This window comes from Hemicordylus capensis, chromosome 5 (assembly GCF_027244095.1).
Source record: "Hemicordylus capensis ecotype Gifberg chromosome 5, rHemCap1.1.pri, whole genome shotgun sequence".
Lineage (NCBI taxonomy): Eukaryota > Metazoa > Chordata > Lepidosauria > Squamata > Cordylidae > Hemicordylus > Hemicordylus capensis.
In genome coordinates, this window is record NC_069661.1 from 43,346,079 (window position 1) to 43,372,247 (window position 26,169).

The following is a 26,169-nucleotide window of genomic DNA, read 5'->3' on the forward strand; positions in this document are numbered from 1 at the left end:
TTTTTATGGTTTTGAGATTGTGGATGCCACACACAAACTGACAAGAAACTATTAAAGAAATATTTAGTATGCTTAAATGCAGTCTTTGTTATCTCTTTCAGGGCCTCTGAAGAAGGCAAAATGCTAAACATATTAGGCATATTTTTGTTTTTATTTATTCAACACATTTGTATACCGCCCAAAATGTACGTCTCTGGGCAGTTTACAACAAAACAATAAAAACAAAACAGATAAAAATATTAAAATATTACAACAATTAAAAATTAAAATGTTAAAACTATTAAAAACACAATTAAAACAGCATCTAATTAAAAGCCTAGGTGAACCAATGCATCTTGACTGCCTTTTTAAAAGTTGTAAGAGATGGGGAGGCTCTTATTTCAGCAGGAAATGCAATATTGGGTGGGATGCAGATTAGGTTAGCCATGACCAAATCCTATTGAAATGAATGAAACGTAAGTATGTCATACCTAACTTGTCTCATTGTAATTTTTAATATTATTAATTATTATTATTTCTTGTTTACACAGTCAGAGAGGTGTTATTGACTGGTTTGTTTTATCCAGACATCGAGTCCTTCCCAAAGACCTGGGATGGCTGAATTTTATTGTCAATGTTGTTGTTGTTGTTATAGATATCGTCGCAGAATATAGGCTGTTCCCAGTAAAGCTGCTTTTTGTAATTGGCTGATGGTGATTTCTGTGGCCCCTATGGTGTTGAGGTGCTCTTCAAGGTCTTTGCACCCAGGGCGCCAATTACCACTGGGATTATTTTGGTCTTTTTCTGCCACAGCCTTTCAATTTCAATTTGTAGATCTTTGTATTTGGTGGTTTTTCTATTTATTTTTCTTCTATTCTGCTATCCCCTGGTATTGCTATGTTGATTATTTTGACTTGTTTTTCTTTCTTCTTGACTACAGTTATATCTGGTGAATTTTGTGGCAGATGTTTGTCTGTTTGTAGTCGGAAGTCCCATAGTATTATTACATCTTCATTTTCTTCAACTTTTTCCATTTTGTGGTCCCACCAATCTTTGGCTACAGGTAGCTTGTATTTTGTGCAGATGTTCCAGTGTATCATCCCTGCTACCTTATCATGCCTTTGCTTGTAGTCAGTCTGTGCAATCCTTTTACAACAGCTGATTAGGTGGTCCACTGTTTCATCTGCTTCTTTACAAAGGCGGCACTTGCTGTCTGTGGTGGATTTTTCGACTTTGGCTCTTATTGCATTTGTTCTTAGTGCCTGTTCTTGCGCAGCCAGTATTAAACCCTCTGTTACTTTCTTCAAGTAACCATTCTTAAGCCATTGCCAGGTCTTGGTGATGTCTGATTTTCCACTTATATTGTGCAAATATTGACCATGCAGTGGCTTATTTTTCCATTTTTCTGCTTGGTTCTTGACTTGTTCTTTCTTGTAGCCCTGTTTTCTTTCATTGGTGTTGAATAGTTTCTCGTTATTGACCATTTGAAGTGCATCTTCTTCACTGTCCTTGATATATTCTTCAAGGCCTCTTTTCTCCTCCTCTACTGTTTGATGGACTTGCAGCATTCCTCTTCCACCTGAGCTGTGAGGGAGGTATAGCCTATCTATATCACTGCGGGGGTGCAGAGCATGATTGATGGTCATTATTTTCCCGGTCTTACGATCTAGCGTCTCTAGCTCTGCCTGGGTCCAGTCTATTATTCCTGCAGTGTATCTGATAACAGGTATAGCCCAGGTGTTTATGGCTTGTATGGTATTCCCGCCATTGAGTTTGGATTTGAGGATTTTTCTAACTCTCCTGATGTATTCACTTCCAATTTTTCTTTTAACTTCATTGTGTGCGATGTTATCAGCCTGGAGAATGCCCAAGTATTTGAAAGGTTCTTTCTCTTCCAGGTTCTTGATGTTGCTTCCATTGGGCAGTTCTATTCCTTCTGTTTTTGTTATTTTTCCTCTGTTCATTATTAATGCAGAACACTTGTCTAGTCCAAACTCCATTGCTATATCGCTACTGAATATACGGACAGTGTTTAGCAGTGATTCAATTTCTGACTGGGACTTTCCATACAACTTCAGATCGTCCATGTACAACAGATGGTTGATTTGACTGGATGTTTTATATGTTTGGTATCCAAGGCCTGTTTTGTTTAGTATTTGTGAAAGTGGGGTCATGGCGATTACAAACAACAGAGGGGATAGTGAGTCCCCTTGGAAAATACCTCTTCTAATGCTAACCTGTCCAAGTGTCTCGCCATTGATTGTTAACTGTGTACTCCACATGCTCATTGCTTTTTAAATAAATATCTGAATGTTTTTGCTGACACCAGTTGTTTCTAAACATTTTAGTATCCATGTGTGAGGCAATGAATCGAAGGCTTTCTTGTAGTCAATCCATGCAACACATAGATTGGTTTTTCTTCTCTTGCAATTTTCTAAAATCATTTTGTCAATCAGCAGCTGGTCTTTTGTTCCTCTGGTGTTCTGGCAATTTCCTTTCTGTTCAACTGGAAGCTGTTTGTTAGTTAATAAGTGTTGCATCACTTCATCTGCTATTATTCCAGTTAATAATTTGAACATGGTTGGCAGGCAGGTGATCGGTGTATAATTACTTAGAAATGCATGTTTTGCTGGGTCTTTCATTATGAGATGAGTTTTCCCAGTTTTTTAGCCATTGTTCAATATCACCGCCTTGCATAATGTGATTGAACTGTTTTGATAGTTGTTTATGAAGGCTTGTTGGGTGTTTAAGCCAAAAGCCATGCAGTTCATCGTCGCCTGGCGCAGTCCAATTTTTAATTTTCTTTGCTCTTTCACTTATTAATTCTGGTGTTATTATTAGGTCTTGCATTTGTTGGTTACATTTTTTGACCACTTTCATCCAGCCTGCTTTTTTATTATAATCTATTGGATTGTCCCATAATTTTCCCCAGAATTGCACTGTTTCTTCTTTATTTGGTGTTTCTACCTTTCTTGCAGTTTCTCCTTCTATGCTTTGGTAGAAACGTCTCTGATTTGACTGGAATTGGAGATTCTGCCTGTGTTATGTAATTCTGGCTTCATATCTGCTAATCTTCTTTGACACTGCTGTTATTTGCTGCTTTATTATTTCCAGGACTTCTCTAATTTTCCTTGACTCTAGGTGGTATTTTTGGATCAGATACTGTTTGGTGTTTTCATTCTTCAGCTTCTTGTCTTTCATATCTTTCAATTTACTAGCATCTGATCTAAGCCTGGAGATTTTATTTTCTAATCTAATCTTCCATTTAGGTGATGTACTGCTTTCTTTTTTGACAGGTCCACTGATCTTATATCCGAGCTCTTGTGTTGTTACTGTTGCTGCACTGTACATTAGTTGGTTTGTTTCTTGCAAATTCTTGGTTGTTATTTCTGCAAGTGCAGCATTGACATCTTTTAATGCTTGAGCAAGTTGTTTTTTGGCAACTGTTTTTAGAGCTGGAAGTCGAACCCTGGTGGTTGTTTGGTTCATGTGCTCAGTTATTTTTTGCTTTAGTTCTTGTTGCTTTTCTCTTAAACGGCATTTGGGTTTTTGAGGTGAAGGCAAAGGGGAGGTTGCCTGGTTTTGATTTTGAAACAGTTCAGCAAAAGTGGCATCCTCGATTTCCAACACCTCCTCCACCTGCGCCTGAGCAACTTCTTCAATTGGTGGTAATTGTTCTTCCATATCTTGAGCCTGTGTTGCTCTTTGCAGTTCTTCCAGCTCAACTCCTGTGAATACTTTATTTCTTATTATGAATCTTCTCTGGTCTGCTAGCCTTTGTTCTGTTATTTCTGTGTCTGGATGCTTCTCTTTCCAAATTTGGTACATTCTTTTTAAATAACCTCTTCTAGTTGGACTAGACTTGTAATAGCAGATCATTATTTCCTTGTTGGCATTTTTCGTATATTTTTTTCGGTTAAGCGACGTTTCTTCCAGTAACCTTGCAGTCTCCAGCCCTGGTTGCTCAGCTGAAGATCCTGAGTCCTGTTGCCCACTTGCCACCAGATGTCCAGGGACTATAGCACCTGGCGCGGTCCTTGTTGACCCGGGCGACGACCGATCCGGTATAGATTTATTGAAGTTATGTCTCACCATATTGTTGATGGGAGAGGCACTCTTTGTCTGGCTCCTCTGGTGAGACCTGTCCAGTATGGTTGGACCTCTGGCATAGCTCTCACCTTCTTCAGAGCACACAAGCCCCACAACCACGCCAAGGTAGTGCCTCACTGGGGCACTATTTATTATTATTATTATTATTATTATTATTATTATTATTATTATTATTATTTCGATTTCTACACCGCCCTTCCAAAAATAGCTCAGGGCGGCTTACAAAGAGAAACAATAAATAAATAATATGGCTCCCTGTCCCCAAAGGGCTCACATTCTAAAACAAAACATAAGATAGACACCAGCAACAGTCACTGGAAGTACTGTGCTGGGGGTGGATAGGGCCAGTTACTCTCCCCCTGCTAAATAAAGAGAATCACCATGGTAAAAGGTGCCTCTTTGCCATAGGCTTTCCCCCTTCTAGGGGGGAGAAAGTTTGCCTCCCATTTATTTCTATATTTGAAATTTTATTTGGTTTCTAGACTTATGGACCTTATCACTTTAGACTGCAATTGAGTGAGGTTATATTTTTAAATATTTTCCCCCAATGCTATACCATGAAAGGAAAGAAAGGGGTGGGGGAGCTGAATACCCTCCCAGCATGCCAGGCCATAAGGTCATTAGAAGATGCTACACCTTTCCCCCCAGTGTGCTTTTTTTACATGCAGTTGTTTGTTTTTTAAATGGAGGATTATTCAGAATTGCAGCTTGCTACTTGCAATCCACAGCAGTACAGCCCAGAAACACTGCCATCTTACTCTGCCTTTGTATTCTGCATAACTTGTGTAACTGCTTTCATTTGGGAACTTCAGGGTCATGCATATAACCTGTATCATATAGCCCATAGAAAAGAAAGAATTATTAGGTTGAAGAAAACAGCAGCCGTATGCTAAGACACATTTTTAGAGGACACGAGACTGCGTTTTCAGAGTCTACAAGATGGATTTCTCAGAAGAACGTGTCCCTATTCAGTACAGTCATTTTTCTTCATCCGAAATAATACAAGATACAGTCAAATGTACATACATCATTTTTGTTTACTCCTTTTCTAGTCAATATAACTGGGATTGAAGTACTTTGGATTCAACTTATATCAAAGGAAAAACAAACACTACAGCATTACTGTATGCACACACGTGGGGCACTGTAACCCAATGGTGCAGCTTCGCCCCTCCAATGGTTGGTAGACTACAGCTCCCATAATCTCTGACTATTGGTCACTGTGACTGGGAATGATGGGAGATTTATCAAACCATCCTGGAGGGCCAAAGATGTGCAAAAGAATTTCACATACCCCCGTTGTGCAGGTGTAGTGAATACAGCAACTAGAGAATGGCAGATTTAAGCCCAGCCTTTGTCTCAGAGCAAGTCTGCATAGGGGAAAGAAAATGCTGATTCATTTCCTCCATGTTTGCTCAACAAAGGCTATTCCTTTAAAACTTAACCGTTTCTTGGTCATCACTGCCACCATACCCTAATTGCAGAGTTTAACTCCTCCCTGGATTTGGGTAAGTGTCCAGAGAGACTCTCTTTCTTTTACCAAATGGAAAAATACAAAAACCTCCCGCGTGTAGCCTACACGCAGTGAGAAAACTTGGTAGGCTGCTGAATAATTGACCTTGAGGTGTGTCTGCACCAGAGTAAAACCCCTTTTTCCTGAGTTAAAAATCCACTCAGAGGCTGGTGAAATTACAAAGAATAAAAAGAAAAAACTTTATTCAAAAGACTACAGACTGCTTCAGTCTGAGGCTCTAGCAGCTTCAGTTACAGGTAACAGAAACACTCAGTCTTGCAAGAATACTTCAAAAAGCATTCCAGTTGATAGTGGGAGTGGTACACTTTAAAATCGTGGTTACCCAGTTGCAAAGATAATTCAAGGAGCACCCCCAATTGCAGTAAACTTTTTAAAGCACCTTTACAGGGTACAGAGACTTCTACAGAGCCCTAGATAAAGGGCTCAGGTTAGCATTGCTCTTAGCTTGTTATGTTACAGATAAAAACACAATAAACCAGTTGTAAGGATTTGCAATAGCACAAAAAGAATGAAATCTAACAAAAGTAAGCTAACAAAATGTTCCCTCGCTAAACCCTTCAGAAGCCCTTTCTTCTTTCCAAGAGTGGAGAGCTGGTCTTGTGGTAGCAAGCATGACTTGTCCCCGTAGCAAAGCAGGGTCTGCCCTGGTTGCATATGAAAGGGAGACTAGAAGTGTGAGCACTGTAAGATACTCCCCTCAGAGGGGATGGAGCCACTCCAGGAAGAGCAGAAAGTTTCAAGTTCCCTCCCCAGCTTCTCCAAGATAGGGCTGAGAGAGATTCCTGCCTGCTAGGGATGTGCAAGGATTAGTCCAGGAGCCATTCTTAAGGCTGGGGCCAGTTCGGTGCCAAGGGGTGGACCTTTAAGGGCAGGGGAGGGTGTACTTACCCCTTGCCACTTCCCCCCCACTGGCGCTCCTGTTTTGTAACGCATTTGGGGCAGCAGGGTACTTCGTTCCTTGGCAAAAGGAACGTTCCTTCCCTCGTTCCTTGGCAAAAGGCTTCAGAAAGCCTGTACACCCTCACCTGCCCTTAAAGAGCCCCTCTCCCTAGTGCCGGACCACGGAGGTGTGGTTCCATGCACACCTCAACTGCCTGCAACCTCGAAGAAGCTGCTGCCGATCTGTGAAGACACTACTGAGCTAGATAGAACAATGGTCTGACTCAGTATATGGCATCTTCCTGTGTTCCTATTTCCTCCTTGAAACTCACCCCAAACTCCAGGAGAGTATTCAAGCTTCCTGCAATCGTTGTATTCTTATTTAGCATGTTAAAGTTTCCTTCACAGAAAGCATTACTGTGTGGAATGAATAGCAGATACTTTGCAAATTGAGAGAGAGCTTGAAACAGTGGCTGTCCAGTAGCTGGATTTTGTACTTTGGATAGATGCTGCCAAAAATGATTGATCCTGTGTTGCCAGCAAGACATATTTGGGGTAGCACAGAGATCACCCCTCTATCCAAATATCTAATTTACACTGGATCATTGGCCCATGATCCTACTACCCACTTTACTTAACCTAGTCAAAAGAACTTGACTCTTGGCCCAAAGCAGGTTGATGGCACAGGTTATGCTGGTAGTATGCCTTCTGATCTAAACTATCAAGGCAGACCAAGACCATCAGGCTATACAGACCCTACTTCAAAGGCAACTCACAGATAGGAGGGATCTCCTCATGTTAAAAAAAAGAGATAACAGTGAAGCACTCTTGGGAGTAATGCAGATAAGATGGCACATTTCCCAAACCCATTTTGAATTAACAGATCAGCTGGCAAGGACTTAGTGGAGCAGCCCATAAAAACTATAGATTGTAATCATTCCACACCTGGCCTCAAGATAGTTAACCACGTACAGCCCTATTCACCACTTACATCACATTTACATAGCTCCTTCCTGCCTTTGTTGGGCAAGCTAACCTCAGAGTGATAAAGTTCGAGAGGCAATAGATTTCTTTGTCTTTCATGAAATCTGCCATCCACTGGGTAATCAGAATGGCTTGGAAACTGCCTCAGGGCATGTCTCAAAGTATATATTATTTATTCATTTTATTTATGTAATTACTTTATATATTTTTTATTTATTTAGTTAGTTAGTTAGTTTTTATTCCACCCTTCCAAAATTGGGTCAGGGCGGTTTACAAATAAATACAGTTAAAATCAATCAACAATTAAAATATAAAATGCCATAAAACAATTAAACAATAAAACAGTTTAAGAACCCATAAGATAATAATTAGATAAAAACACGTTAACACACATTAAAATTTAAAAATCTCTTGAATCCAAATTTATATCTCTTGAATCCAAAGGCTCAAGGCAGTTCACAAAAATAAACACAAGAAAAACAAAATAAAACAATCTGTTAAAAACAGCAATTTAGAAATTTATAACATTCAGAGATTATTAAAAGCCTGCCCCCCCCCCAAAAAAAAGTATCTTAAGGGCTCTTTTGAAGGCTGGCAAATATGTTAAACCATGAATATCTATAGGGAGCACATTCCACAAACTAGGAATGATTTCAGAGAAGACCTGCTCCCAAGTCACTGCCAGACAAGCCAGCGGCATACTGAGATGGACCTCTCTCAGTTATCTCAGTGATTATCTTAATGTGCGGTGGGGTTCATGCAGAAGAAGGCACTTTCCTAGGTAACCTGGCCTTAAGCCTTTTAGGGCTTTAAAGGTAATCAGCAGCACTTTGAATCTTGCCTGGAAACCTATTGGTAGCCAATGCAATTGCTTTAAAACAGGTGTGATATGGTCTCTCCAAGACACCCCGGAGACCACTCTAGCCACTGCATTTTGAACCAATGAAAGTTTCTAAACTACATACAAAGGCAGCCCCACACAGAATGCATTGCAGTAGTCGAGTCTAGAGGTTACCAGACAGTGCACCACAGTTCTGAGATCACTATCTTCAAGAAATGGACGCAGCTGTTATATCAACCAAAGTTGATAGAAAGCGCTCCTGGCCATAATCTCAACCTGAGAAACCAGAGTGAGGCCTGGGTCCTGAAGCACTTCCAAGCTATGTACCTGTTCCTTTGGGGGGAGTGTGACCTCATCCAGAACAGGAAGATTTATCACGCCCCTCGAAGTATGGCCCCTTACCATGAGTACCTACATCTTGCTTTGATTCGGCTTCAATTTATTTTTCCTCATCCAGTCCATTACTACCTCTATGCAGGCATTTAGGGAGGTTATGCCATTTCCTGATGATGATGATGATGATGATGATGATGATGATGAAATAGATTTGGGTGTCATCGGCATATTGATAACACCCTGCTCTAAATTGCCTGATTATCTCACCAAGCAGTACTATAAAAGTTAAAAAGCATTGGAGATAAGATGAAGTCCTGAGGGACAGTATACAATGGCTCTCATTTCAGAGAGCAACTATCTCTGAGTGACACAATATGGAATCTACCCGAGAGATAGGAACGGAACCACTGCAAAGCAGTGCCTCCCATTCCCAAATCCCCCAGATGATCCAGAAGGATACTATGGTCGATAGTGTTGAAAGCTGCAGAAGGGTCCAAAAGAACCAACAGAGTCACACTTCCTCTGCCCATTCCCTGGTAGAGATCATCCATCAGGCTGACCAAGGCTGTCTCCACCCCATAGCCTGCTCTAAAGCCAGACTGAAATAGATTTAGACCATGTCTGCTCAACTTAGGTTCCCCAGCTGTTTTTGGACTACAACTCCCATAATCCCCAGCAACAATGGCAAATAGCCAGGGATTATAGGAGTTATAGGCCAACATCTGCAGGAGGGCTGAAGTTGAGCAGCCCTGATCTAGATAATCAGTGTCTTCCAAAACTGCCTGGAGATCATCAGCCACCACCCTCTCAATTATCTTGCTCTCCCAAGGGAGGTTGGAGACCGGTCTATAATTATCCATCACTGAGGGCTCTAGGACAGACTTCTTAAGCAAAGGTCTCACTATTGCTTCCTTCAAACACGGAGGCATCCTGCCCTCCCTCAGCAAGGCATTTATGATGTCAACTAGGCCATCTCTAACAGCCTCCCTGCTAGATGTTATAATCCATGTTGGACATGGGTCCAAAGGACAAGTGGTAGTGGACTAGTGAGTTCTTTGCATCTGTCTTCATGGCAGAGGATATTGAGCATATACCTGTTCCTGCAACAGGCTTTTTGGAGATGGAGGCTAAAGAATTGAGTCAGATAGAAGTGACAAGAGATTATGTTCTAAACTGTCTGGAAAAACTGAAAACTAGCAAATCACCTGGGCTGGATGGCATCCATCTGAGTCCTCAAATAATTCAAATAAAAAATTGCTGACCTCCTTGCTAAAATATATAACTTATCCCTGCAATCAGGCTCTGTACCGGAGGACTGGAGAGTAGCAAATGTAACACCAATTTTCAGAAAGGGATCCGGGGCAATTACAGGCCAGTAAGCTTAACATCCATTCCAGGCAAATTGATGGAAAGTATCCTCAAGGACAAAACTGTAAAGCACATAGAAGAACATGCCCTGCTGCGAGAGAACCAGCATGACTTCTGCAAAGGTAAATAATGCCTCACAAACCTTTTGGACTTCTTTGAGAGTGTCAACGAGTGTGTGGATCAAGGTGATCCAGTTGACATAGTCTACCTGGACTTCCAAAAACCTTTTGACAAAGTTCCTCATCAAAGACTCCTGAGGAAACTTAGCAGTCATGGGATAAGGGGACAAGTACATGTGTGGATTGCTAACTGGTTGAAAGACAGGAAACAGAGGGTAGGTATAAATGGAGAGTTTTCACAATGGAGGGAAGTAAGAAATGGGGTCCCCCAGGGATCTGTACTGGGACCAGTGCTTTTTAATTTATTCATAAATGATCTAGAAGCAGGGGTAAGCAGCGAGGCGGCCAAATTTGCAGATGATACCAAACTCTTTTGGGTAGTGAAATCCAAAATGGATTGTGAGGAGCTTCAAAAAGATCTCTCCCAACTAGGTGTGTGGGCAACAAAATAGCAAATGTGGTTTAATGTTGGCAAGTGTAAAGCGAAGCACATTGGGACGAAAAACCCCAACTTCAAGTATACGCTGATGGGATCTGAGCTGTCGGTGACTGACCAGGAGAAGGATCTTGGGGTTGTGGTGGACAGATCATTCAAAGTGTTGACTCAATGTGCAGCAACTGTGGAAAAGGCCAATTCCAATTCAAAAAGGCCAATGCTAGGGATCATTAGGAAGGGGATTGAAAATAAAACTGCTAATATTATCATGCCTTTATACAAAACGATAGTGCGGCTGGAGTACTGCGTACAATTCTGGTCACCACATCTAAAAAGAACATTGTAGAACTGGAAAAGGTGCAGAAGAAGGCAATCAAGATGATCAGGGGCCTAGAGCACCTTTCTTATGAGGCAAGGCTACAATATCTGGGGCTATTTAGTTGAGAAAAAAGACAACTGCGGGGAGACATGATACAAGTCTATAAAATCATGCATGGTGTTGAGAAAGTGGATAGAGAGAAATTCTTCTCCCTCTCACATAACACTAGAACCAGGGGTCATCCCATGAAATTGATTGCCAGGAAATTTAGAACCATCAAACGGAAGTATTTTTTTCACACAACATATAATCAACTTGTCAAATTCTCTGCCACAAGATGTGGTGACAGCCAACAACCTGGATGGCTTAAAGAGGAGTTTGGATAACTTCATGGAGGAGAGGACTATCAACGGCTACTAGTCGGAGGGCTGTGGGCCACCTCCAGCCTAAAAGGCAGGATGCCTCTGAGTACCAGTTGCAGGGGAGTAACAGCAGGAGAGAGGGCATGCCCTCAACTCCTGCCTGTAGGTTTCTGTCGGCATCTGGTGGGCCACTATGCGAAACAGGATGCTGGACTTGATGGGCCTTGGGCCTGATCCAGCAGGGCTGTTCTTATGTTCTTAAGGATCTTGTCCATATCCTCAAGAATCACAAATTGAAACTGATCCATTCAAAATTAAGCCAGAGGAGTTACTGTATACCTCTACAAATGACCCCACCATAACTGTGGTTTCCAAGTTGGCTCGAATGCTAGAGATTTTATCTGCAAAAAAGTTGTTAAAAGCATCACAGCGAGAGAATGAAAAATTCAGATCTAATTTCAGAGTGGAGAGAACCTGCGTCAATCTCCTCACAACTCTGAATAACTATATACTTCTAGCCAAAGCACATGGTCACTAAATCTGTTTGGATCACTCTCCTATGGACTCTCATAGAAGTGAGTGGTAGCCCTTTGCTCTTCGCTTCTCTTCCCCACTTTCCTGCCTGTTCCTCATGAGGAGAGTTCTGCCAGCGTGCAATAAACACAGCAAGTTAAAGGGGAAGGCTAGGTAAACTAACCTCTTGCCCTTCTAAGCCTCCTTGCACCCCGCCCCTGCCTCCCTGCTTTCAATCACTTTCCATGGCACGCCTTAAGCCAAGCTCTGGTCAAGCACCTCAGTCAAGCCGATTGATCGATGATTAGGACCAGTGTTCCCTCTTAGGCATGTGCATGTGCTTGCGCTCACACCATTTTTGATGTCCAGTCAGTTAAATTTAGATTCCACTCAAGTTGAATCAGGAAGGCCCCACTCTGAATGCACATGCACACACCCCGCCTTGATACTACCACCCAGAACAAAACTCATTCTACACAGAGATGAATAAAATTAGAGAGAAAACTGATTAGCTAAATTGCTGCTAAGCCATACTTTTGCCTGGAATAGCAACTAAGATTTATTGCCCTGCAGAACTAAACATTTGCCCCCATTCTACCTCTTAATAAAACTTTTGAACTGTATTTCTGCCTCCTCGTCTTTTCCAAGACATCAAACTTGCTCAAATTTGATACTGGAACCAAACTGCTCCCTCTAACCAAACTAATTCCCCACACTAAGCCAAAAGCACACTCAGACCATCTATCCAGCACTCTGGGGAAGTTCTGGTAACACCTGACTTCCTCTGGAGCCATGGCAGATATCTCTGTGAAACACTGGCACTGCATGAATTCCATACAGAGAGCATTTTCTCTGTTCTCTGGCAAGTTGGAGGTACTGACTGTGGGGGTACAGGACCCAAGAGATGTTTTGAGCTGCCTGTTCTGGATGGGGTTACACTCCCCCTAAACAATCAGGTAGATAGCTTGGGAGTGCTACTGGACCCAAAGCTCTCCCTGGTTTCTCAGGTTGAGGCGGTGGCTAGGAGCGCTTGTTGTCAGCTTCGGCTGATACGTCAGCTCCGTCCATTTTTAGAGGTGAATGACCTTAAAACAGTGGTACATATGCTGGTAACCTCCAGGCTTGACTACTGTAATGTGCTTTATGCAGGGCTGCCTTTGTACCTAGTCCAGAAACTACAATTGGTACAGAATGCAGCAGCCAGATTGGTCTCTGAGACAACACGAAGGGACCACATAACACCAGTTTTGAAAGGACTGCACTGACTGCTGATATGTTTCTGTGCAAAATACAAAGTGCTGGTTCTTACCTATAAAGCCCTTAAAGGCTTAGGTCCAGGCTATTTAAGAGAGCGCCTCCTTTGTCATAAACCCTGTCACCTGTTACGATCTTCTGGAGAGGTCTGGTTACAGATGCCACCGGTTTGGTGGTGACCCATGACCGGGCTTTCTCTGTAGCTGCCCCAGGGCTCTGGAATATGATCCCTACTGAAATAAGAGCATCTCCTTCTCTGCTTGTTTTCAGAAAGAACCTCAACCCTGTCCTTTTTTTCGCAGGCTTTTAACTAGAATTAATTTTAATAATTTAAAAAACTTGTTTTAATATCTATTTTATTCTATTGTTTTTATTGTCATGTATTTTAATCTGTAACTTCTAAATATTTAAAATTTTGTACTCCACCTAGAGATGTACATATCAGGAGATACAGAAATATGATAATTAAATAAATAATAAAGAAATACATTGGGGAATTCCTCCTGAAGAATCTCTATCAGCGAGGAGCTCAGATTTTCTCTCCCTATAGGATCAAGCACAACTGCTGCCTTCAGTATCATTAAATGGGAATTTTGTCTTCATATACAGCAGTATGTTCTGATAATGTCTCCTAGTCTCTGCACAGAATGTTGTAAACCCACCACAGTCAATAAGCCATCTGTAATTTATGTTGTAGTGGCAGGCGAAGAGATATCCTCCAGGTAGGAAAAAGGTTCCATCCAGCATCTGTAAAGAAGCACAAGAGAAGAGTACCAAGTCCAATCCATATTCCCTGCAACCATGGTTGCTCACCAGATCCCCAAGGTCCCAAGTCCAAGGCGTCACAAAGGGAGGTATCGAGGCTGTGGATGAGTTGTCTCCACCAGCCCATCCCAAGTCAAGCTGCAGAATTTATAGCCGGTTGCCAGCTGGAATCAATCAGCGCTCCGCCCAGTCAGCTGCCCTCAATCAGTCTCATGCATGCTGCAAGCAACTGCTGCATCTCAACTCCCTGACTTGATCATGCCGCTTCTCACACCTGCGTGCCACAGGAGATAACACGGGCAGCAAGAGTTCCTCCTGGGATTCGTTACTCTGCTCTGCCTCCTGCACCAAGCCCTCCTCCTGGCCCATCACGAGTGCCTCCTCCCTCCGATCACAGAGCTGGCTCTCGGGGTCCTCAGGTAAAAGATCTTGCTTTTTGATCAGCTGTGATACAGCAATGCCTATAAACAAGACTTGGCCTTACCTCTGAAAGTCTTTTGTGCTGATATCAAGAGACAATACATCACCTTTGTGTTCAAATATGACCACTGCTTTAATGAAATATCCTAAAAGGTCTGCATGATGGCTGCCTTCAGATGTAACGCAGAACTGCAGGTCCAATGGACCTACAGTTCTACACACCCCTTCCCTCACTCTCCCATCCGAATTTGGATAAAATGGAGAGCTATCTCTCTGCAGTCTCGCTGACTGCAGAGAGGAGGGGGAACTGGCTGCTGGGGCTTCCTTCATTATTGAAGGACAGCCCCAGCAGCAGCCAGAGTGATGGAGGAGCTTCCTCCCTCAACTCCAGTTGCTGAAGGGAGAAACTGCTGTGCCAGCATCCAGATATAATGCTGGCACCTCAAAACCAGAGGTACAGGTGGCAAAACTGAAGAAATAGCTCCGAAGCAAAGTCATTGCTCTTTCTCATGAAATCAGACCCTGTAGGGATTATAATATAAGCCTGAGAACAGTTTTGAAAAACAAATGCTCTCTCCAATGAAATCAGAGCCTATTCCACAGAGACTATGAACTGGAGAAATAGCCCTGAAAAGCAAAGTCTGTGCTCAGACCCTATTCTGTATAAACTGGAGATAGCTCTGAAAAGCAGTCTGTGAAATCAGATCCTATATGGACTAAATTGGAGAAGAAATAGTTCTGAAAAGCAAATGTGCTCTCAAATGAAATTGTACCCTATTCTGCCAGGAATATAGGAGAAATAGAACTGAAAAGCAAGGTCAGCACTCTCTCAAAAGAACCTGGGCCCAGAAAACTGAAGAAATCAAGTAACCGCTCTCTCCCTCTCAGAATCTTTGCACACTCAAATGCAGTGCACCTTGTGGGCACAGGTTTTATAGGGCCAAAAGGAGGTTCTAGGCTGCCCATTCCCAGAGCCTCCCACCTCCTACCACCTCCTCCTCACTCCTCCAGCTCTGCCTCAGGCCAATATCCTGGATCTCATCAGAAGTCTTATGAGAGGGGACTTCAGACTTTTGCAATACTTACGAGATCTGGAAGCCATCTAGAGACGTACGTTTGGAGCAGTATAGAAATTTGTTAAAATAAAATAAAGAAATAATCCAGAATTTCTTTGGGAGACAGAGCTGGAGAGGGAAGGAGGAGGCCAGGCCAGGAGGGAGGAGGAGGCGGGGGAGAAAATTGGATTTTTGCAGGCCTCCCTGTAAGGCCCGGAACCAAAACCAAAACCATGGCTATCCCGGGAGAAATGTGGCAGTTGGCAGGTATGCATCTGGAATGCCATTATATATATCATCACATATGAATTATAGACATCACTAAATACCATAAGGTATGCTGAGATCAGATGGTGAATTATTGATCCTGTACTATTCCACCTCCAACTTAGGTCTTCTGGCACTCAGTGATGGTGCCACAATTTTGGCACAAGACCAGACCTCCATTCCCATGTAATTTTTAGCAATAGGTTAAAAACCCTTTTGCTTGCCTAAGTTTTTACAACTTCCACCTGACAAAATGCAGTATTCTATCCATTGCTGCTTTCAGTGATGGTGCTTTCCATTCTTATGTTTTATTGAAGTGTTTTCAGATTTCAAGTGAAATATTTAAACTACACACTGCCTTTAGTACCAAAGCAGAGAGGTAGTTGAGGTGATTAGAAATAAATAAATAAAAAGGCACCACCACAGAACCACACAGCTTGAACAACTGAACTGAACATAAGTTGAAGAAATTGGACCATTTTTAAAAAAAAAAAAGCTAGAGTGAAATTGAGAGCATGAGAACTCAGCCCTAGTACTTTCTTGATTTCTTGGCCTCTCTCTCTCTCTCTCTCTTATACCAAAGCAATAAATAGAGTTCCACAAAGCTTGAGGGCTTGTACAGGGGAAAAAAACCTGGTCTAATAAAAGGTAGTTCTCTTTTAGGAGAAAAAATCCAGTGGTGAGAAATATAAGACAGTAAAACCAATATGTGTCACATGAGAATATGTATTGGCTTTATCTACCAAAAAAAATGACTTTGGCATCCAAATTCAAAATGTGTTTGCCAAGTCATGAGAGCGTGTAAATCAATCACAAATGCTTATCTATTAACAACACCAGGATCAAAACAGTTCTTAGACTTTTGTGCAAAAGAAGTAACTGCTACTACACTGCATCCCCTGTCCAGTGCAAAAACTGTATTGCATCCCAAACAGAGGGTCAATCTTTCAGGTCCACCAGAACTTGTAAAATCTTTATTCTACAATTCCATTTTATAGGTCCCTTTGCTCTAAATCTTTCATAGGAGTACAGCTCAATCATTTCCTTTTTAAAAATTATTACTTTGGGTTGAATCCAGACGTGCCCTTTCTCATTCTGAAGGTTGGCAAGCCATTGAAATCAATGAAAAACAGAAGGTTAGGGACCACATAACACAGTTAAAAAATTGGGGGAAATCCCTCTAAATCCCCCCAAATCACCACGTCAGTAAGAGGAGTGAAGGGGAACCCTCAAAAAGCACCCCTGACCTCCAAAAATCTCCCTGACCCTCAAATCACCCACTGACCCCGCCCCCCAAATCACCCACTGACCCCCCAAAATAACAAAAAAACCCACAAAAAATTGCCAAAAAATCTCGTCAAACTGCTGATACTCAGACGTGGTTGGCATCTTTCAGCAGTTAAAGCATTTTTCCCCCAATGCCTGTTTGAAAAATGGATACAATCTTCTGCCATCTTCCTGCCTGCATGCACCTGCATTTACCCCTGTTCCAGAGCATGGAACAGTCTCTCCTCTCAAATAGCAGCAGCTAGGATTATCATCCCTGAATATTTTTGGTTTTTGTTTTAGGTTTGACAATGTGTTTTTGTACAAGATAAGGTGTTTTTGTACAAATTTTGGTTCAACAAAATGGTGCTCTTGTGCAAGAACACCTTGCCAAACCATTATCATTTTTTTAAAAAATCAGGCAAAAATCCCCATAGACATATATGGGACAAGAGAAATAATCAGAAAATGGGAATGGCTGGGCACAGAGCCCTGATATTTGGTACACATATAGCTCAGCATGACAGGACTTTCTGTATTGAATTTTAAGTAGATTGGTCTGTGCATTGATTTTTAATTATTTCTTTAGGTTTGATAAAATGATGTTCTTACACAAGAACACCATTTTGTCAAACCAAAAAGGTGTTTTTGCACAAGAACACCTTATCAGACCTTTAAAACCTTTTTAAAAAATCTGATTCTGATACGTATCGAATCGGACCCCATTGGATCTGATCTGATTTTTTCTTTCTTGCACAGGCCTGCTATCTAATCTAGAATCCTGATTCCCACAGTGGCACATCAGATGTCTCTTGGGAGCTCACAAGCAGTAGATGAAGGCATACTCCTTCTCCTGCCATGGCTCTCCTGCAACAGATTTTTAGAGTCCTCCTGCCTCTGAACCTGGAGGTAGCCTAAAGGCATCAAAACTAGTAGCCTGATAGAATTGCTCTCCAATAATTTGTATATGCCCCTTTTAAAGCCATCGAAGCTGGCAGTCATAACCACATCTTGTGGCACAAACATGGGCAGCTACCTCTTCACAGTTTAGCTCTAAATCCAAAGCCAAGCTCTTCTGCAAGCAGAAGTATGAAACCTACTGTTGTAACTACCTATTTTAGCACTGCACAATCTCTTCTGCACGTGCTTGGCATGTCAATGGAAGAGCAGCACTAGTAGCTGTTTCTCTTCCACTCACAGTTCTTTGCAGCCAACCTTCTGTCTTTAGAATCATGCCCTTCTAGTATCAAGAACTAGCTGAGATTTGGGGTTATTACAGGTTTCCTTTTGGCAGGACTGCAGTTAGATTGTAGCAGCAACTCCATTACCACCATTATAAAGCACCTTCCTTTACGGCTTCACACTGTGGCTCTAAACATTTGTTGGAACTCAAACCTGGTTCAAGAAACCTTTACTGAAAGCAACTGTATATCATTCTTTGCTGAAAACAAAGAGAGAACTCTTTTAAATACCCATTTCATTAATTCTAGGTCTTTTTGTAATCATGCTATAACTCAGTAAACAGCTTTGATTTAACAGATTGTTAGTAGATGTAAGAGTTCTTTATTTGCTCACACTTTCTGTTGTGAATCTGTTAAAAAAAATTGCATTAGGCACATTAACATTAATGTCATCCCATTTGTGAAACGAACTAGCCATCAAACACAGTTCCTGTGCAAATCACCTATTCTCACACTACCCTTTCATAAGTTGCCTGGGGCTAAAGACACAGGAGCAATAAGGTGCCACATATGGCAACAATGCCATGGCAAACACTGGGTAAATGTTATAAGAACTATTTTAAAGAAGTATGCACAAAATTAGAATAAATCAAATAGTAATACAATCATTTTAATGAACAAATAAATGTTGTATGAAGCTAGGAACAGCTTTCCCAATGGTTAGCTCTTATGCGCTTCACATCGCCTTCTGGCCTTTATATTACTGCTGTTGCAACTGATAACAAATTGGTTGTGTTTTCTGGCATGGGGCACGTTTTTATGATCACAGCAAACCCAGCAGAAGGGAAATTGGGAGATTCCTGTGGTGTGCACGCTCCAATTGTAAGAACCCAGATTTCATTGGGTTTTATTGGCACTGTGCTAACACAGCATTTTATGGTGATTTGATCTCGGGTGGAGGATCTCTGTTAAATGTCAGTGTAATGCCTTGAGGTTTTAGTATAAACTGTTTAGAGATATCTAGATATGAAGGGGATAGGTCACATGTGTAGTTGGCAGAGACAAGCCCTGCAGCCGAGTCTGGGAAACCCCCAGTGGGGAGAGCAGTTACAACAGTTGGAATTCAGTTAGAGGATGTTGGCTGGAGCTGCAGCTTCATAAAGTGAAGCTGTCAGATAGTTTAGTAAGAGGGATGGAAGGAATGAGAACCAAAGTGGGTTCTGAGTAAAATAAGTTTAAAGAGGAACAGTTAATGAACTTGAACCTGTTATGAATCCAAGATTCATGAATATGATGTTTGTACCTGAAGTGTGTACTGTTAAGACACACAGAGGCCACATTCACATGTAACGTGGAACAGCGGTTCCAATGCACCTGCGGTTCCATGCCCCCCTCCCCCTGCTCTCCGGTCCGAATTTGGATGTACTGGAGAGTGATCTCTCTGCAGTCACTGAGACTGCAGAGAGGAGGGAGAGCTGGCTGTGCGGGCTTCCTTCTTTACTGAAGGGCAGCCCTCACACCCAATCATGCCGGAGTTGAGGGAGGAAGCTCCTCCAATTTCCCAAAACAAAATGTCAAAATGGGGTGCTGTGAGTGTTTTGAGCTCAAAACAAAATGTCCTTTAAATAAATGGCCTGTTTGGAGCTCAGCTCAAAACAACCCCATTTCAAGTTGAAGTGTTTCAATGTTTTGAGTGTCATTTTGGAGGGCTGTTTTTCCCCTTGCTGACTGGTTTTCTGGCCCTGGCTCCTGATTGTCTTATATCCCTGCTTCTTGGTTGACTTATCATGTAAATCAAGCATTGTAATGGGCAACTGGCCCCCACTGAAATTGTGGTTTGGCTTGTTTGTAAGATAGTGTTGTTGCAGGAAATGGACAGTGGCAGTGCTCTCTCTGTGTGTGTAATTTTTCTTGGTGATTGCTGTGATGAGCTTCATGTCTGGCCTTGAGACTCACCAAAAAAGAATCACTGACCCAGAATCCAGCATTGTGGCTGGCAGGGAATTCTAGGTTTGGGGACAGGTTAAACATTTGTTAAACATTGCCTGCTTTTTATCCTATGGAGATTTGGGGAAAAGGTTAAGAATTTTGTTTAAAATGACCTGCCTGCCTATTTCTTTTGTGGGTTGAGTGGTAGGTAGCACCCATCATGCCTTACCACCCAACCCACTTTGGTGTCTGTAGGAGCTACCCATTGGGAATAATTGGGTGTTTTGCATTTCCCTCTTGTTCACTATAGCCGGAACACTCAAAATGTTTTGGGTTTTGTTCCATCAAAACAATTGGTTCGAGCACTGTTTCAGTGAAACCCTGGTGATCTACTGCCTTGCACTTTATACAAGACCACACTGGGGACTGGGGCCATAGATGAGTAGCAGAGCAACAGCATGCAGAGCCTCCCAGGTTCAGTCCCTGGCATCTCCAGTTACAGCTGGGAAAGATTGCTGCCAATCAGTGTAGACAATACTAAGCTAGATGGACCAATGGTCTGACTCGATATAAGACAGCTTCCTATGTTAATACTGTGTTATCTAAAGCAGAGGTGCCAAAGAAGTTGGATGACTACAACATCCATCGTCCCAGCCACAACAGCTGAAGGCAAGTAGGAATTACAGAAGTTGTAGTTCAGCTTCTCATCATCTTGGAACCCAGGACTAGGAACGCCTGGTCTAAAGAATTCTAGACAATACTGAGACAAATGGTGCAATGTTCTGACTCAGTACATGGCAGCTCCATATATGTTCATATCTGAGCTTTCTACACCCAGGATTTACATGTCAGTTTATATGAACAGATAAATAGCAGCTTCTAAAGCATTCTGAATTTTGAAACAAGTGTTTCTTTGGTTACAAAAGAATTGCATTCTCATAATGGTGCACATAAAATCATTGACATACTTAACAGAATTCTTGTATGAAAAATAGGCATGAATATATTTTCATCCATTCTGAGGCCCCTTGACACTAGAAACATTATATAAATGAGAAAACAACCATGTCACCTCAAATATGTGTTATACTTTCCTGTGACTAAACAATGAGAAGTGTTTCTTCTGTATATGCTAGAGGTAAAAAAAAATATTTTTTGTTTTGTACTCACTAATTCATGAAAGCTACTCAGTTACTAATTCTATGCCCCAAAACTGATTAGAACAGTAAGTGTGGAGAGCCTAAGAGGGTTTTGCGGGGAGAGTGGGCTTGACCCGCTCTCCCCACATACCAGCAAGCAGCTCACCCTGGGCAGCTGGATCAGCGCCCACACGATTACTGGCTCCGTCATGGACCCTGTTGGGGCAGTGGGTATTGGGGGCCTCCCAGCCCTCGGAAGTCCCTGCATGCCCCGTGCGAGTTTGTGGGGAATTCTTGGGAGCTCCCAGTCAGGGGGCTACTCATGAGTCGCTGCAGCACAACACACGATCAAACAAACAGGGTTAGCAGAGCATGCGCCTGGCGGTTCACATGCACAGTGGAAGTCGGGCTGGGCTCCCTTAGCCCGGTTTCCACCATGCGTGAGAATAGGCTTAGAGGCTATTCCCACGATCAATGGAAAGTGGGCTAAGGGAGCTTAGCCTCCTTTCTGTTGATCGTGGGAACCACTGGGCTCGTGGTCGAGGCCGGTGCTCCCAAGGCAGCTAGCACACCTAAAACACCCTCCCCTTAAATGAGGTTAATGGAACGAGTGCACCACATGAGCTGTGGCACACGACACATGAGTAGACCCCTGACCAGGAGGCTGCAAACAGCCTCCCGGGGTCGGGGGTCTCTCCAGGATGTCCCACTGGTAAAACCAAATATGAATTGCTATCCTTAAGTCATGTTTTCATACAGTATATTTTATTTCCTTTTTTGATTGTTTAGGATTGGAGAAACAGTTTATTTTAAAATAATGATTACTTATGTATGTTTCTATAGAACAACTAGTTGGTGGAAAGATATTAATATATCTGTGCTATTTAAGGAGATTGCAGGTATCTGATTTATGACAGCTAAGAACTGCTGAGGTGTTTTAAGGAAAAATAGAAGCTTAACACATTCAGATTCATCAAAATGCAATCTCACAGATAACATCCCGAAGTGGCAAGTTTTCTAGTTAGATGACCCAGATCCTTTAACAGGGTGTAGCAGGAGCTGGATTTATGTTTTTGTAAATTGGAATGTAAAGATTGAAAGTAATTCTAACAAAGAACAATAGCATGCTTATAAGCCATGAATACTAAGAGCCAAATATCAAGAATGCTGGTCTATACCAAACAACTTCAAGAACTTCACAAAATGTTTGTATGGAAGAAGCTAGCCTACCTTATGAGGGTCTCTGAATAAGTACTGGGGGGGGGAGGGAGAGAACAAACAAACAAACAAACAAACAAACAAGGAGGCATTCTCTCATATCAAGCATGAATGGTCACCTCACCTCCCCGGGCATTCTCTCCAACACCTGAGGCCCTGCTCTGTCTCCCCCTGATGACTGAAGTGCAGTGAGCATCTATAAGGAACAGAGCCTTTTCAGTTGTGGCGGCAAATCTATGGAATGCCCTCCCCAGGGAGGACCACCAGGCCACCTCACCTTCTAATGTCCTACACGGGCTTATTTTTCTAGGAGACTTTTGGAGCTGGCTGAATATTGGTGTATTAGTCTTTTGCTGTTGTTGAGAGGGTGTGGTTCACTTTTTCTTCTTGTTACGGAATTGTGAAGGGCTTTTTTCTGATGGATTATTTTGTTGTTCCCTTTTATTATTATTTTTAAAGTTGTAGTTGGTGATAGCTGATTTCTTTTTCAAGATAAGTAATAAATAAATAAAATCTGCCATGTACCAACTGCTTGCCTGCCCCCCTCCCATTCCACCAACATATACACTCACCCGGGTGTTTGGTCGAATGGTGAGAAGGCTTCCCACCATGTAAACTGAACCATGGAGGATCAACAGTGGTCCTGATGCTCCTCACCATGGTTTCTGAGGAAGGCAAGCTTTCATTGGCAGGAATAAAGGCTTTCTTTCCAGGGGAAACAGCAACTTGGGTGTTTGTGTGATCCAGATCAGAACCATAGGAGTATAGGAAGCTGCCTTATACAAGTCAGACCACTGGTCCATCTAGCAAGGCATTGCCTATACAGACTGGCAGCGGCTTCCACAAAGTTGCAGGCAGGAGTCTCTCACAGCCCTATCACAGAGATGCCAGCCCAGGGACTGAATCTGGTACCTTCTACATACCTTCTGCATGGAGAGCAGATGCTCTACCACTGACTTACAGCCCAATTCCCTAAGGGGAATATCCTACTGCAAACAGCACTTGCATGCAGTCACCAATCCAAATGCAAAACAAGGCAAACTCCATTTAGCAAAGGGGGCAATTCATGCTTGCTTCCACAAGACCAGCTCAATCCCTACTACAATGGAGACAAAAGCCTCCCTTCACCACCACAATGCCCCCTGAAGTTGACTGTTAACAGGTATTATCTATATGTAGCCTCTACCTTTTAACCCAGCTGTCTTACATTCAGATTCACTTTCTATTTGGGTAAAGATAATGGGGTGGGTTGGAGAGAGATGTGTGTGTGTGAATGAAATTAACTGGACTGAAAAGCGATGTAATGTGAGGGACTGCAGGAGTTTATACAGTTGCTTTGGGAATCCAGCACAGGATTAACAGTCCTGATGCCTGCTTTAGGAGTCTGTTTGCAGGCAATATGCTCCACTTGCATATTGTAAATAAACTGTTATTGCAAAGCCACCATCAGTCTCCAGAGTTCTCTCTCTTATCCAAAGGAAACTACAAGCAGCCCTCATTATTCACAGGGATTCCGTTCCCTCCCATTTCCACGGATAATGAAACCATGAATAAGGACTTTAACCCTATAGGGATTGTGGAATAGGTTCCTTGGGCTTTTAAAAATGCTAAAAAAAATCAGGGAGGAGCAGAAATAAGAGTTGAAAAGTCTCCAGGAATACCCCCCTCCCCAATCCTCTTAATTTTTGTTTTAATCTTTTTTTAACAATAAAGAGGCACAAAACTGGTCTGCACTTCAAAATGGTGGCTGGAAAGGACATCAGAAGTCATTTACGACCACTATATTTCATGCTATGGATAAAGAAACTGAGTCTCTAAGATCCATCCACGGATACATGAAACCACGATCTGTGAAACTGAGGATAAACTGTAAACCTAGGAGCACCACGCCTGGACTTGTCACTGCTCAGGACACTGGGGAGCATGTCACAATATAGAGCAGCCGTCAGATTACTGCTCTTCACAGGAACAGGAAAGTATATATCTGCAAGTTCCTTTGAACAGTTCTAAGGCTCAGCGGGGAAATGACTTGACTAGCAAGCCAGAGGTTGCCGGTTCGAATCCTTGCTGGTATGTTTCCAGACTATGGGAAACACCTACTGTATATCAGGCAGCAGCAATATAGGAAGATGCTGAAAGGCATCATCTCATACTGCATGGGAGATGGCAATGGAAAACCCTTCCTGTAGTCTACCAAAGACAACCATAGGGCTCTGTGGTGGCCAGGAGTTGACACCGACTCGATGGCACACTTTACCTTTACCTTTAAGGGCTATGAATTAAATTTAAAATATAACAGGTTATATACTAATCATATTCATGTTGTTAAAAGGAATAGCCTACGGAGGAAACAAAAAGCAGTTCCTGCTTATGAAAATGGTCTTGGAGAGCAACTCAAAGTTTGCCAAGTGTGTAGAATGAGTGGCAACAAGAAGGAGAACTTCGCAAACAATTGCTTGCTAGGAAGTTTTTTATAAGTTAAGGGGAGGAAAAAACCCCCACACCCTTCATTTCCATTCATTGCAAATATTTTTACATTCCTTTACACTTAAGAAAGAAGAAGAAATGATAGAATTTCTAATTAAATCCCATCTCCTTAAGCATAACAAAGCCGCTTTCGTCTGTTGACTGAAAGCGTGGCGTTTCCATTTCTCTTTAATCCTCTCTCCCTGTCACACGACATATTCCTCCAACCAATTTCAATATTGCCAAGGACCTTTCAATCACATTGACATATATTCAAAACAGCTAACTAAAATTAATACATTCTGCATTTCTACCACCACATGTTGAATATGTATTAACTCACGAAACCCCTTGAAACCGAGAAACCCAATATAATGGGAAAGGGCGGGGGCAACAAAGAACTCTTCTTTCTTTCTGTTAAGTTACTTTTTCTTTAAAATTGTCCTGAAGAATGATAGGATTTTCAGTCTCACATCTTCTAATGAATATAAGCCTTTTTACTTGTACAACAAGTGTACAACGAGTGTACAGTGTACACTCACTAGCTGACATTCTGACTAAATTTACTGGAGGAAGTCCTACTGAAATGTAGTAGTCTTTTAGAGTGACTCCTGAGAAGTACTACTGAATAATTTAATCAAGATGCAGGGGCGTAGCTATAATTGAGCAAGGGTGGGGGAGACAAATGTCCCTAGGCCCCTGAGGTGCCTGGATTTCTTGTACATCCGAATGCATGGAACCTCTGCCTGGCTGGAAAAGCCACCCGAGGTTTCCCTCCCCAAACTCCAATTAGAACCCTTGGTTTGTAGTACATTTTGCTGCTCCTACCAGAGGTTAGCAGCTGGCTGCTGTATGTCCAAATGCACAGGATTCTCCAAAACTAGAGTTGAAAGAGGAATTTCCTCCCTCTCTCCATTCTAATTGGCTGCCGTGACTGTCTTTCATGCAAAGGAAGAGGCCTGGCCGCCAGTTCCCCCTCCTCTCTGCAGTCTCCCTGACTCCAGTTCGGGTTAGAGTGATATGTCCAAATGTAGAAGGTAAGCACGGGGTGGGGGTGGGGCCTGTAACTGCAGGTCCACTGGACCCTCGGTTCCATGTTACATGCAAATGCAGCCATTGTGTGAACCTCTCCCAGCCAACTTCATGTGCTTCACCTGCCTTTCTCTAAGTCCAGCGGTTGAACAGAATAGTGACTACACGTTTTGCTCCTTAACTCCACTTCTATAAGGGCTAAAGCTTAGCTTTTTTAAAAAGAAAGAAAGAAAGCTAAGAATCTGGGCAAGCTAATGGGGCTGACCAAGTGCTGGGGGACATGCTTAAAATCTGTTAAATACCCAGAAATCTGGGGTGAGGGCAACCTTACATACAAATAAAATATAACAGTATAAACTAGGGTCACAGTGTTGAATCAATGCAATGGTTTGGTTAA

At 42.3% G+C, this 26,169-nt stretch overlaps 1 long non-coding RNA gene across 1 annotated transcript in view; it reads left to right on the forward strand.

Moving 5' to 3' along the window:
- The window catches only part of LOC128326005 (uncharacterized), a 40,262-nt gene extending 15,860 nt beyond the window's left edge, over positions 1-24,402 (forward strand). The window contains exon 4 of the long non-coding RNA XR_008307794.1: positions 23,988-24,402. This is a non-coding gene — a long non-coding RNA (uncharacterized LOC128326005). The remainder of the gene's footprint in view (positions 1-23,987) is intronic.
- The last annotated feature ends 1,767 nt before the right edge of the window (positions 24,403-26,169 follow it).